At 44.4% G+C, this 11,841-nt stretch overlaps 2 long non-coding RNA genes across 2 annotated transcripts; one reads left to right on the forward strand and one right to left on the reverse strand.

Annotated features, from left to right (window-relative positions):
* The first annotated feature begins 3,527 nt into the window (after window positions 1-3,527).
* LOC119165792 (uncharacterized) lies at window positions 3,528-4,643 on the forward strand. The gene is made up of 2 exons (XR_005109014.2): window positions 3,528-3,776; window positions 4,192-4,643. It is a non-coding gene; the product is annotated as an uncharacterized LOC119165792 (long non-coding RNA).
* Window positions 4,644-9,613: 4,970 nt separating this feature from the next.
* Window positions 9,614-11,441, reverse strand: LOC142795014 (uncharacterized). The gene is made up of 2 exons (XR_012892693.1): window positions 11,400-11,441; window positions 9,614-9,744 (listed from the first exon to the last, which is right to left on the reverse strand). It is a non-coding gene; the product is annotated as an uncharacterized LOC142795014 (long non-coding RNA).
* Between the last annotated feature and the right edge of the window lie 400 nt (window positions 11,442-11,841).

The raw sequence follows: 11,841 nt of genomic DNA on the forward strand, positions 1-11,841 counted from the left end.
TATGCGCGTTTAATCCCCTCGTTGAGCTATTGAGCGCCGCTAGTAGCCAGGACGGCAAGGCTACTAGCCTTCATGATTACTTGTGTCATGTCTAAGTATGAGAGACGAGCCCTTAATGGTGCTCTTAATTCTTTATCAATGCTCAAGAAATTTGTGAACGATGCGGCTTTACAGAGTGTTTTTGTGTAACTCAGGTGGCAAGAGTACGGATAGACTTCGCTACCTCGAGACGAAATTCTTGCCTTTTTGGAGGTGCTCGCCAGCCTTCAACCCGTGGGTGCAGCAGTATTTCACCGGTGCTGAAGTCATATGCACAGAAACGAACGGCAAGGGAGTCTGTCAGGCAAGCCCTACCTCTTCCAAATATGGTCAAATTTGTTTTCGAGGCGTTAGTTTTATAGCGAATGCTCGAGCAAAGATTTAGGAGCACAGTTTACCATATCAACTTTTTATAATCATCCAGTGTAATTTTCAAGTTGCTTCAATGTTTTTCTTTGGTTAGGGTAAGTCTAAACTTTGTCGCAGCCTTCACAGAAAGCTGACCATAGTTTAACATAGGATGTAGAGGGAGTGGATTAAAAAGAAAAAAAAAACATTGGCCCCATGTCCGCATGTTACACTGCCAGTGTCGTCGAAAGACGATAGTCTTGAGTCTGAAGAGAGTGAACTAAACGTTTATTTGATGTTCTGCGCAAGAAAATCGGTGAATGGTATTCTGGAGGCGCTGCGTTAGAGTGCCTAGAGCGTGCACCGGAGGTGAATGAGCGCATCAAGTCACGTCACCCGTGAGACGTGAGCACTATCTGGCAGTTATCCTAGAAAACGAAGCCTGTGATGTGCGCGTCCGTCTCTGAAGTGATAAAGTGTAGAGCGCAAGACGACGGGTAGGTGTCACCACCGTGTCGTCTTAGCAAAGCGTTGCAAATGCTTGCCTTTTCGTGCAAACGTTGCACTGTCAGCGCTACGTGACAAACGCTACGGTCCTTATAATTACTTATGTATGCCTTTTCTAGTAAGAGACACACATACAGAATCCTGACGTGTTTTTATGGTGCCTCAGATATGCGCAATAATTGCCTTTTAATTGACAATCCCACAAGTTTGATCGCTGAATCTTGAGCAACATTGGCGGGTGTTGCGGATGGGTTCGGCCATTTGGAGTATGGTTTGGCCACTTTGGTGCGGTTTAGGGTACCGTTAAGGTCAGACTGAAGTTTTCGCGTTGAAGGTACCCAAGAAAGACAATCGTCTTTAAAAAAGGCGCAGGGCCAGCAAGCTATGAGAAGTACAGTCTCACGACGGCGAAAGCTGTAAGAAACCTCTCTAAAACAGTATCTAAACAGTCTTCAGCTGACTACTGCACTTACATCACACCCACTACGTTATAAATGTTCATACTCTTGTTGATGAGGATAAGTGCAAAATTATCATTGTTAGTTGTTCTTTGTAGAAGCAAGATACCCGCTACAAATTTGCAAGGCGTTAGGGACACATTGTTGATGCGCTAGCTGACGATGAAGTATTATGACTGAGCTGTTCGCAATCGATTGGGAGCTTTACTCTACCTACTTGTTACGAAATCTGCTCTATGTCATACATATTCGCTATTTTACTCTTTCGCAAGCTAGGCTATATTACATAAGTTAACATTATCCTTTGGCAACTAATGCAAGTACATTTGCGAGGTGCCCACTACGCCTAAAATAACGGTAATTTTTTGTGTAGCAAGGAAGCGTTTACTTTGCCATTATCCGTCAATATTCGGATTGTTTGACAAGTACCACCCAATTTGTCAGCAGGCTGGCACTGTAACACCCTTTATAAGATTCTGATAAACCTGAGCGCAAAGTCCACTTTTATTCCAAAACAAGAAGTTGCCAGCTTCGAAGCTGCCTAGAAATATGCTCTCTCAATTTGCAGTCAACCCCACAGCTGGAGCCACGTAATGATTCCTCACTTGCACTTCTGCTTGGTGTCTTTCTCATATTTGGCGTCCATGCAGGGTGACTCTGGAGGCCCAGTGGTGATCTGGAGAAAGAGTCTTCGCAAGTTCTTTCAAGTTGGCGTCATTTCTTTCTCAGTGGGCTGTACTAAGTACTACCATCCTAATGTGCACACCAGAGTGTCGCATTGCGTTCCTTGGATCCGAAATATGATGTGGATCAGATCGTGGATCTGAAAAAAAAAACATCACAACTTCATTACGTTGTCAAGAAAACATCATTAAACTAATATATTCTTTTACAATAAAGAACAATAAAAAAACTTGGCAAGAAGTTTGATTAGGCATTTAGAATATATTGAATAAACTTCCACGCAAGTGGCTGCTTTGACTAGACTACAGATGTCTCCTGTTATGTATATGCATGCACGTATAAAACACTTAGTCATAAAATTCCTGCAGCAAAATCAAATAAATTATAGGCTTTGAATGAATACTAGCTGTGAAAACAGGGAAGAGAAGACTTCTTTACGCTAGCTGGCATAACGCAGCATCGGGAGTCGCTTATTCAGCTATAGCCAGAATTAACTACATTTTTGCCAGGCCTTCCTAGAATTCAAAAGCTTAGTCAGTTTTGGAGGCAATAAACTAGTTAGGTTTGCCAACTCTTCATACTTTCTGCCCCACAACAGTATAAAAAGTGCATGGAAGGACTCGGGAAACATATACGTGCACCTGAGGGGGGGGGGTGAGGGAGGTGACTCCGCCCCCCCCCTAATTACCAACAGTGGGAAGAGGGGGGGGTGCTTCTTTCTGGCGCCATTATTCCGTTACACAGTCAGAGTTATCTAGCCATTGTTTAAAGAGCAGTGTTACAGCCACGCTGACTGTGAAGTAAAATCACAGCCAAAAATCCAACGTGTTAGATTTCAAGAACTGTGTACTTCTTATGTTTACTCCCAGAAAGCAAAGTTACTTTTGCAGGTTGTTACGAGAAGAAAGTCATAATACCATTTTCTTTTTTTATGTCGATTGTGTGGCATAGCGTGTGCTGGTATCAGCAAAAAAAAAGGGGGGGGGAAGAGATGAATGAATTGAAATCTCCTATTTTTGTCTCAACCTGATGGCGACAAATTAGCAAAAACAATCTTTATGCTGGCTTTCAAAAGGTGCCCTATTGTAGCTCCTTATATAAATCAATAATGCGTTAAAGTGAAGCACCATATCAGCCAACCTGATGTGGCACCGCATACTTGTGCTGCTGGCTTGAGTTCGAATACACTAGCAGATGTCAGATGGTGTGGGTGAATTAGTTTGTGCGAGAGTGATTGGTGGCCTGCTGTTGTGAATAATTGTGCAAAAAGACAGATTACAATAGTGTAAAAGAGATGGATTACTGTTCTTGTATGTCTCTTGCATGGAACTGCGTAGTTGTATTTCGCGTGTACCCTTAGGGTAAACGTGTTACGAGCCGCTCTGGGCTATCAGTGACGCCCCCCTACAGGCAAGTTGACATTTCCCAACATTTGTCTATCACTTAGATCGCACGTGTGTAGTATTAACTTGCGGCGCCCCATGCATGCGCATGCGCAATGAGTTCTTTGCATCTACATTATTTTTCACTCTACTGCGTATGTTTATTAGCTGGTAGATGCGCTGCAGCATGGTGTTACAGTGAAGAGGCCTCATTACTGTGTGTGGGATTCTTTGTGCCATCTACGAGATCCTATTTCTGTCAGCGATATTCGGGTTGCCGAGCTGGAGCGAGGGGTTCAGTTGACTGGCGTGACAAGCATCAGCCTTTACAGCAGGTGCCAACAATTGCTTCGCACAGGTGAGGTTCATCCTTCTCAACTATTAGTACGTGTCTAGTCACCTAACTTAGCGAAACTCAGCTCGAATGTGGAGCGGCTGATCCCGGATATGGTATATGGAAAGCAGATAGACAGAAAAAAAAGTGATCACAGTTTATCGCGTAAATAGTCCTAACTTTGGACTTCGACTTCGGATCTATCATTAGTAACCAACCGTAGCCGTTCACTTAGTTCACAGCTCTCATGATCATCTGTAGCTATAGTCGGTGGGAGTGGGGCTGATTAGAGCAACCTCACAAAGCTGCGGTGTGTGGTATATGCAGTGTTCATACTTAGATCTTCTTACGTAACTGCTGCCTGTAATTGTTAAATTAAGTCATCGTCGGTCATTTTGCTAAAAAATCTCGCAACGAAATCTGTCTTCTTGTACTGTAGGAAAAAAGAAAAAGTTGCGCACACAAGACGCCGCCCGAAGAAGAAACAAAATGGCACAAGCGCTGCTCCAGGCCCAAGAATATGTACTAGGAATCAACCTCAGCAATATGCTTTATAAGAATCGACCTCAGGAATATGCGCCAACTAGACCCGAACGACGTTTCATTGAAGCTCCTCTTTATTGCAGTGCATCTTTTTAGGTGACTGTTTCTGACAGTTAGACAGTGCTGAGTAAGTGATGCTAGATAGTGTCTAATGTTTGCTTATATTGGAAATTCTCTAATATTCAAGCAATGTTCTTTTTCGCAAGAAAAGGGGTTGGGCCTAGTTTGGTAGCCCAGAGTAATCCACACCAAAAGCTTTCATGAGACTGGAGAAAATGTCGGAAATAATCAAACTCTGAGCTATAAAAATTTTGAGAAAACAATAAACAAAAGTTTCTAGATCAATAAGCTTTCATTTTCTTGATGAATACGTAAGTCATGTACCTATTTTCTATAACAGTGTCGTCAAAGCCGCAACTTTCGCCACTCTTGAGACTGTTCCTAATGGAGCCGCCATTGTTTTCACCATTGTTTTAACAAACTCGAAACGTGCTTGCCCGAAACGTCGTTACCGTCCTCATCGCTCGCTTCACGCTGATAACGATGTCGATGCGGGCTCTGCCGCCTTTATTCGGTTTTCCTTGAACGCTGTTGTCCCTCTTTGCATCGCACCTTTTCAGCGATTAAGCGTGGCGTGCCCTGAAGATCATACTAATTAACCAGATTGGAGCGTGCACTATGAGTGAATTGATGAAAGTTTGACGGTCTTGAACAATGAATATGTGAACCAAGTCAAGAGTGTCCGTCCAAAATGTCTTATTTTTTAAATTAACAGGAAACTAGTTAACGAGATTTTACTGTAATTCTAACATAGAAGCAACACAAATACAAAAAATCAGGTGCACCCCTTTTCCGTGGACCTTCAAAGCTGAAGCTGGTGCGATGGCCTTTTTTTTTTACAGTGAACATTTTTAGAGCTCGTTCTTAAGGCAGGATAGTGAAAGAGCTCGCAAGAAAAGCAAACGCATACCGCAAGAACACATACGGCTTCGGTTCAGTGAAGCCAGTAGCGAGATAAAGCACCCGGACCATCGCGGCCGTGGCGTCAAAGCAGATGGCGAGCTACTGATAGCCCACAAAGCGATAAGCGTCAGTGGTCTTGAATATGTCTACAGAGTGGTAGAGAGGCGGGTGGTAGTAAAAAATATGAAAACAATGCGTAATTGTGAAAGTCGGCGAACTAGACGAATACTTAAGACGAACTGTGCCCTAATCATCATGTCTGTTTTTTTCCTGCCAAAGTTTACAAGTATATGTGGAAATCTGACTCTGATGAAGAGTTTAATCGAAAGTAAACTGGTCAACATACAACTTAAAATTTTCAAAAAAATTCATAGAAACGCTTGCCTTCCCCAACCGAAGGGAAAGCCCCCTTCAAGAAAGGCAGCGTACTCTACACTGGATCATATTCACGTAATAAATCAAGTATTCGAGACAACTGCTGCATACAAGGAACCCCTTTATGTAACTTCGATGCACTGCTACGAGGTATTCGACTCAGTAGTAGTACCAGCAGCCTCCTACAAGCACTTAAGTTGACGTGAAGCCCCTAGAGCCTATTTGAATACCTTAGCACACATCTACACAAAAACCTACAGGCATGTCTCCACAGTGAAGGTGATAAAATAGCAATAAAAATTGGCAGATTCCACGTACAGCGGGAGTCGATGATATGCGAAGCACGAATGACAAATGTTGATATGTCACTTTAAAATGAGCACAACATTATGAGGCGAGGTAAATAATGCCGCACATGACTTTTGTGCCATGTTTATCATGTTTGGATGTGTCTTTTACCTTCGTCATCTATTCACAATACGTGATACCAACTTTAGTATATGTGAAGTTAGCGAAACAGCCGTGAGCACGCTATGAGCGGGTATGTTGTCATGATTTTACTGACACGCGTGTCAGAATTATAGAGTTTGCACCAGTCATATACTTATGTCATTCATTGACGTCACGTAACACTAAATTTCGTACATGTGGAGATAGCGAAACGGCTTCAAGCGCGTCATGAAGGGCTCAATGTACTTCAACGTAACATTGACGCGCACGGACGCTAGGCACAGCGACGGACGCCAGGCGCGACCGGGCCGACCATCGTCCGTCGGCGCAGCCCGATGACAACCGGCGCGAAATGTGACATGCTGCATTTCGAGCCGATGCGTTACCCACACAGAACCATAGAGAAATAATGGTTAAGAGTGGACACTCCCGTAGACCCCAGCGGCCCAATCGACCCTAGCACACCTAGTGGTTGGTGAGAGCAAGTGGCGTGCGCTTCCTGTTTCGGTTTCACTGGCGCAAATTTTGAATTACTTTGCATAACCAACGTTTGGCTATGACGAAAGTTCATGATTTCAGACCACTATTCATCGCCCAAATGAATAGTTTTTGTAGGTCGTTTTGATTCAGTGATTCCCTGTTTTGTTTTGTTCAGTGGTTCATGCGAATCGGTCGTGACGTAATTTTTATTTCGATTAAGTTATAATAAAAAGAAATGCAGGTAATGATAATTCACTACGGTTTTATTCATTGCGCTTGTGTTTTCTTTTGGAACGAGTGATCAATGTATATATCAGTGAAAGAGACAGAGTATCCGTTTCAAAGTTTCAAAGTTTTATTCAAAGGCAAGGTAGAGTCTGAAAATATAAAAAGCACCATATGACAAAGGTAGACAACAAATGCATCTCGCCTTACAAATAAATTGTAACAAATACAGAGAGAACACAGACAACGCACACATCGCTAGAGTTGGCAGAAGCCGAGAAGCTGGTGATGTATGACACACTGGGCCAGTGGGTAAGTGAGGATCTATGGCAAAAACACAGCGCACAATGCTGATGAAGAAGGAAGAAGTGACATATACACAGGAATGAAGTCGCGAATCACGCCTGGGGTTAACCGAAATAATGCATATAAAAAAAGAGCACACAGAAACCACACGACACAATATAGCAGAAAGGCAAAGGCGCAGTGTGCTGGCTGTGCTTAAGAACAGCTAGTCAAAAATGAAAAAAAGCAGACTTGCTGCCTGCTTGTCCTCAGAAAGGTAGGGCTTTGCAGCTTGCTCACTACGTGAAAGACAAACTTTATGCTACAACACTGGCAGGTTTTGTGGCTTTTGTTATGCGTCGCCTTCATCAAAAACTTAAGATCCCAAGTGATTTGCGTCTGGGTGTTGCTGTGACGCTTGCGAGCTAAAATAGATTGTAGTCATCACTTATCCAGAATTGTGGACCTTAATTGGTGCTACGAGAGCGGTATTACAGGGTTAATAAATGGCAGAAGGAAACCACTTTGGCTCACTATTTTTCACAAAGGCTCTACATCGTACGTTATCACTCAAAAGCTATATAAAAATAAAATGGCAGCGTCCGCAGCCCCATCAAACGCTACAAGTTTGAGTATTCTTTTGAAAATTTTGATGGGCGAGATGAAGAGGTTGATGAGAAACTAAAATACGAAAAGCGTGATAACGTGAACCGTGCCCACTTCATACTGTGTTCCTCACCCGCTCGAAGACATTTCAACAAGCGGTTTTGTTATCGATATATTACTTGAGCTGGAGAGATAAAGCATACACAGTGACCAAGCGAGCCACAGTAAAGTGTACAGTTCGCCCGCATTTGCTACAAAAATACAGACAGGATACCCAACATTCTTTTTAAGGTTATGCAAATCACTTCGAGCGAATACACAGTGTCCCTACTCCTCATAGCGGGTAACCTAAACAATGTATGCAACGAAGGAGTGGCTATTCCAGTTGAGCTGAATATAAGCATATAAGACCATAATGAAGTCTGCTGTAGCGAAGTAATAACATAACAAAGCTATTGCAGGATTCGGCTCAACTCGAATACTTTAGTGTAAACCCGCCGCTAATTGCTAACCTTTGAACTTGTCAAGCTGTATGCCTGAGATTGAAGACTGGAACCTAACCCTATCTAAGTTTCGGTTCACAAAACGCACATGCCAACATAAACGAACCCGGCAAAACATTTTCAGAAACTTCGCTCGACACCCAGCAGAGCAAAAATGAAAATCGGCAACACTTGACAGATGGTGATACAAAACATCGCACACTTTCAGGTGATGTGCAGTGGCCTCAATTATGGCAAGAAAGTGAGATTCAAGTTGTTGTACGTATGCAAAAGCTGCTTCTGATGGCACAGTGAGATTCCCAAAAAGTTTGCTGGGGACGTGGTATGCTTTGAGCATTGTGAAATACTGGTGGGTACCCTTAAGTGTCTCACTGTCGTCTTTCAGTAACTGTGGGCAACTGCAACCGTCACATGCATTCCGAAGGAAGTGTTTGATGAGAAAACCAGCTACATAATATGCAGTGGAGTCATCGATAATATGGGAGTGAACGTTTGTCGCAAGTTCAAAGAGATCGTCTAGAGCGGGAAAGTCGTCAGGCTGTGGCTGTGCACACTCCTCATTATCCACAAGAGACGCACTGGTGAGGGAGAATGACGAGAGCTGCTCCTGGAGGAGGTCACATTCATCATCCTCGACATTTCCGTATTCTGACAGCTTGAATAGTTTTCTTATACAGATGTGCTTCAGGCCACAAATAAATTGTGCTACATTGGGGTTGGTGTTGCAACCCTGTTTTCGCCTAATGTGGCCAAATATGTTCTCCAGAGGATCCTGTTGAAGCCTGCGTGTTAACAGGTATTCAAAATTCAGGTATTCAAACAGTGGCAGCTTTCACTGATGAAAGGTTTACGTACATGTGCACTCAGGCTTGAAGATAACGTGAAATAGCCCTTTAAAGTCTTTTAAAACAAGTTGCGCAGGTCAAGAGCATCAAAAAACGACAGAAATGTAAAGCTGCTGTTAGGAAGGTAATAGCCCACAATTCACAAAATTTAAGACTTTCCAAGTGTTACTTCTATAGTGAGGCTTCTCCATCGGCTACAGAGATCTTCACGGTTAACTGTCGCCACTGATTCAATACAAGTGGCTGCTATTGCACATATTTGAGTTTCAGTCAATCACTTACATGGTGCAGCTGGTTGCACACTGGGAACAGTTATTCTTTTAAGCCTTGTGTGCCCAGGGTCCATGAAACTTTGAGCAGCAAAATGGTCGCTACAAACCCTGTACGTTGCGTAGAATAGGCTGGCCGGCTTACTAAGGAGATCATCGCGTCCAGCATACTGCATCCATGCTTTCATCCTGCATTGGCGATGAACTATCAGCTGAAAGGGGAAGTGCTTGAATAGTGATTTTTTATTGTTACCCTCACTGAGCAAGTACGAACAGTAAGCCTAAAGACATGCAAACCATACAAAAGCTTTAACACACCTGTCATCCCGTGGTATGCGGAAGAAACTCGTCCCAGGCTTCTTGTGGGTTCTGCCATTGTTGAAGCACCACGATACACAGCAGTAGCTGCCGTAGCTTGGACCGCCGGACGGCATGGCGTCAGCGCGGTCTGAAAATGTTAGTAAGTGGATGCTTCGCTGTCAAATTACGAAAAAGATATGTGCACGTCGTAAGTGTACCAACAAACCCCTTTGAATGATTAGCTAATCGATGCACAATACAAAACCAGTGATACATCTCTGACCCATAAAACTCTGACTTGCAAAGATATACGTCAAGACCACGTACAAAGATCTTCAGAAGTTTCCAGGCCGCTATCCCTTGTAATGCAATGGTATCGCGGCCTGGGAACTTTAGAACACCTTCGTACGTACGCAGTATCAGCAGTACCTTGGGAAGAAAAATCGTAGTTGAAATTTATGCGGTAAAATTATATTGGAAACGTCAAAAAAATTTGTGAGCAGCTTGCACTAGTGGCACAAGGCTAGCGAAAAAACGAAGATGGCCACTTGGCTAGTCCAGATTTGCCTCCGGCACACCAAGAATTATTCGTGTTCCGAGCCTTCGGGAAACGCGTCGTGAAGCATGCGAGGCCCAGCGAATGCTTCTCAATATTTTGCACCGAGCCTATGACCTAGCTGCCCAGCTACGCTCAGCGCACAGACGCTCGCGTCCGTGGCAGACGCAGCACGCGTCGCCTCGGCTTGACGCCGTGCCGCCTTTGCTATACTGCATACGTTGCACAATGTTCCCGTCTAGCCGCCGCATAGAGCCACAAACTTTCTTTTTAGCGAACCTCCCAGTCCTTACAAGCTTCAGAAAAAGGTTACAACTGCGTGAATGAGATGCCACGTAAGAAACAAACTCGCACACATGAAGCGCAACGTGTGTGTGTGCATCTTTTAGGAGCGAAGCTCCTTAAGGCGTGGGCTGTGCGTCCCCTGTATGTTGCCACCTCTCGTTCAGTTCTAAGTATTACGCTAGCCACCGCCCGATCTAAAGGGTACAGCCATATCCATCCGTCCATCCGTCCATCCGTCCGTCCGTCCATCCATCCATCCATCCATCCATCCATCCATCCATCCATCCATCCATCTATCCATCCATCCATCCGTCCGTCCGTCCGTCCATCCGTCCGTCCATCCATCCATCCATCCATCCGTCCGTCCATCCGTCCTTCCATCCGTCCATCCATCCATCCGTCCGTCCGTCCGTCCTTCCGTCCATCCATCCATCCATCCGTCCATCCGTCCATTCGTCCGTCCGTCCATCCGTCCGTCCATCCGTCCGTCCATTTGTCCGTCCATCCGTCCGTCCGTCCGTTCATCCGTCCGTCCGTCCGTCCGTCCGTCCATCTGTCCATCCATCCGTCCGTCCGTCCGTCCGTCCGTCCGTCCAAAAGATGCAAGATGTTATAAACTAGACGGCGGTACGTGTAGTTGATTATGAAAGATGCGAGGTGTTATAAAATAGGAATGATGCCACATATGGCGCGTGTCATCGTTCGATATAGTGCGGCGACGTACGCTAGGGGGAGCGTTGCAATAAAATCGAGTAGGCAAAATGTACGGAGGATTCATAGTTTACCAGGTTTACCTCCGGAGCTTCGCCCACTCATCATCATTCACTTCGTGGATATGGCAGCATTTTCTATGTTTGTTGCATGGTGTCTTATTCGCGAAAGTGTAACCGTTTTCTGAAAAAATGACCCAACAAGACCAACAACATGTCATTCAACAAGCTTCGCTTGAAAACGTGCCTCACCTGTTAACTCACGCACGAAAACGCCGACGCAGCCGACGTTGACGAAAGCGACGAAAGCTTCTCGCTGTCAGTCATGCATGGGCTTGTCGCTGGGTAGATGGTGTTTATGACAGTACGGCTGAAGAAAAATAATCGCATAAGGTGTGTTGAATAAATTGTTTTTATGTATAAAGAACATACCAAATTTGGGCGTATAATTATTATTTTGTAAAAACGATTCTGTTGCATTGATTATAACTGTTTTTCTTTTTGCGCCTGCGCTTTCTGACGTATGGTGAGAGCACTAGTTCGTTACGTAGTCGTCACGCACTTCCTAAGGCCAGGTTTCGCGGGGTGTCCGCTCTTGTCTTCTTCTTTCTCTGTGACAGAACTGCGTCTGCCTCTTTTCATGACGGAGGGATGCCGGACGACCTGAAATGCGCATGCGTCAAAGCAACGCTGC

Source organism: Rhipicephalus microplus, unplaced genomic scaffold (assembly GCF_043290135.1).
Source record: "Rhipicephalus microplus isolate Deutch F79 unplaced genomic scaffold, USDA_Rmic scaffold_530, whole genome shotgun sequence".
NCBI lineage: Eukaryota > Metazoa > Arthropoda > Arachnida > Ixodida > Ixodidae > Rhipicephalus > Rhipicephalus microplus.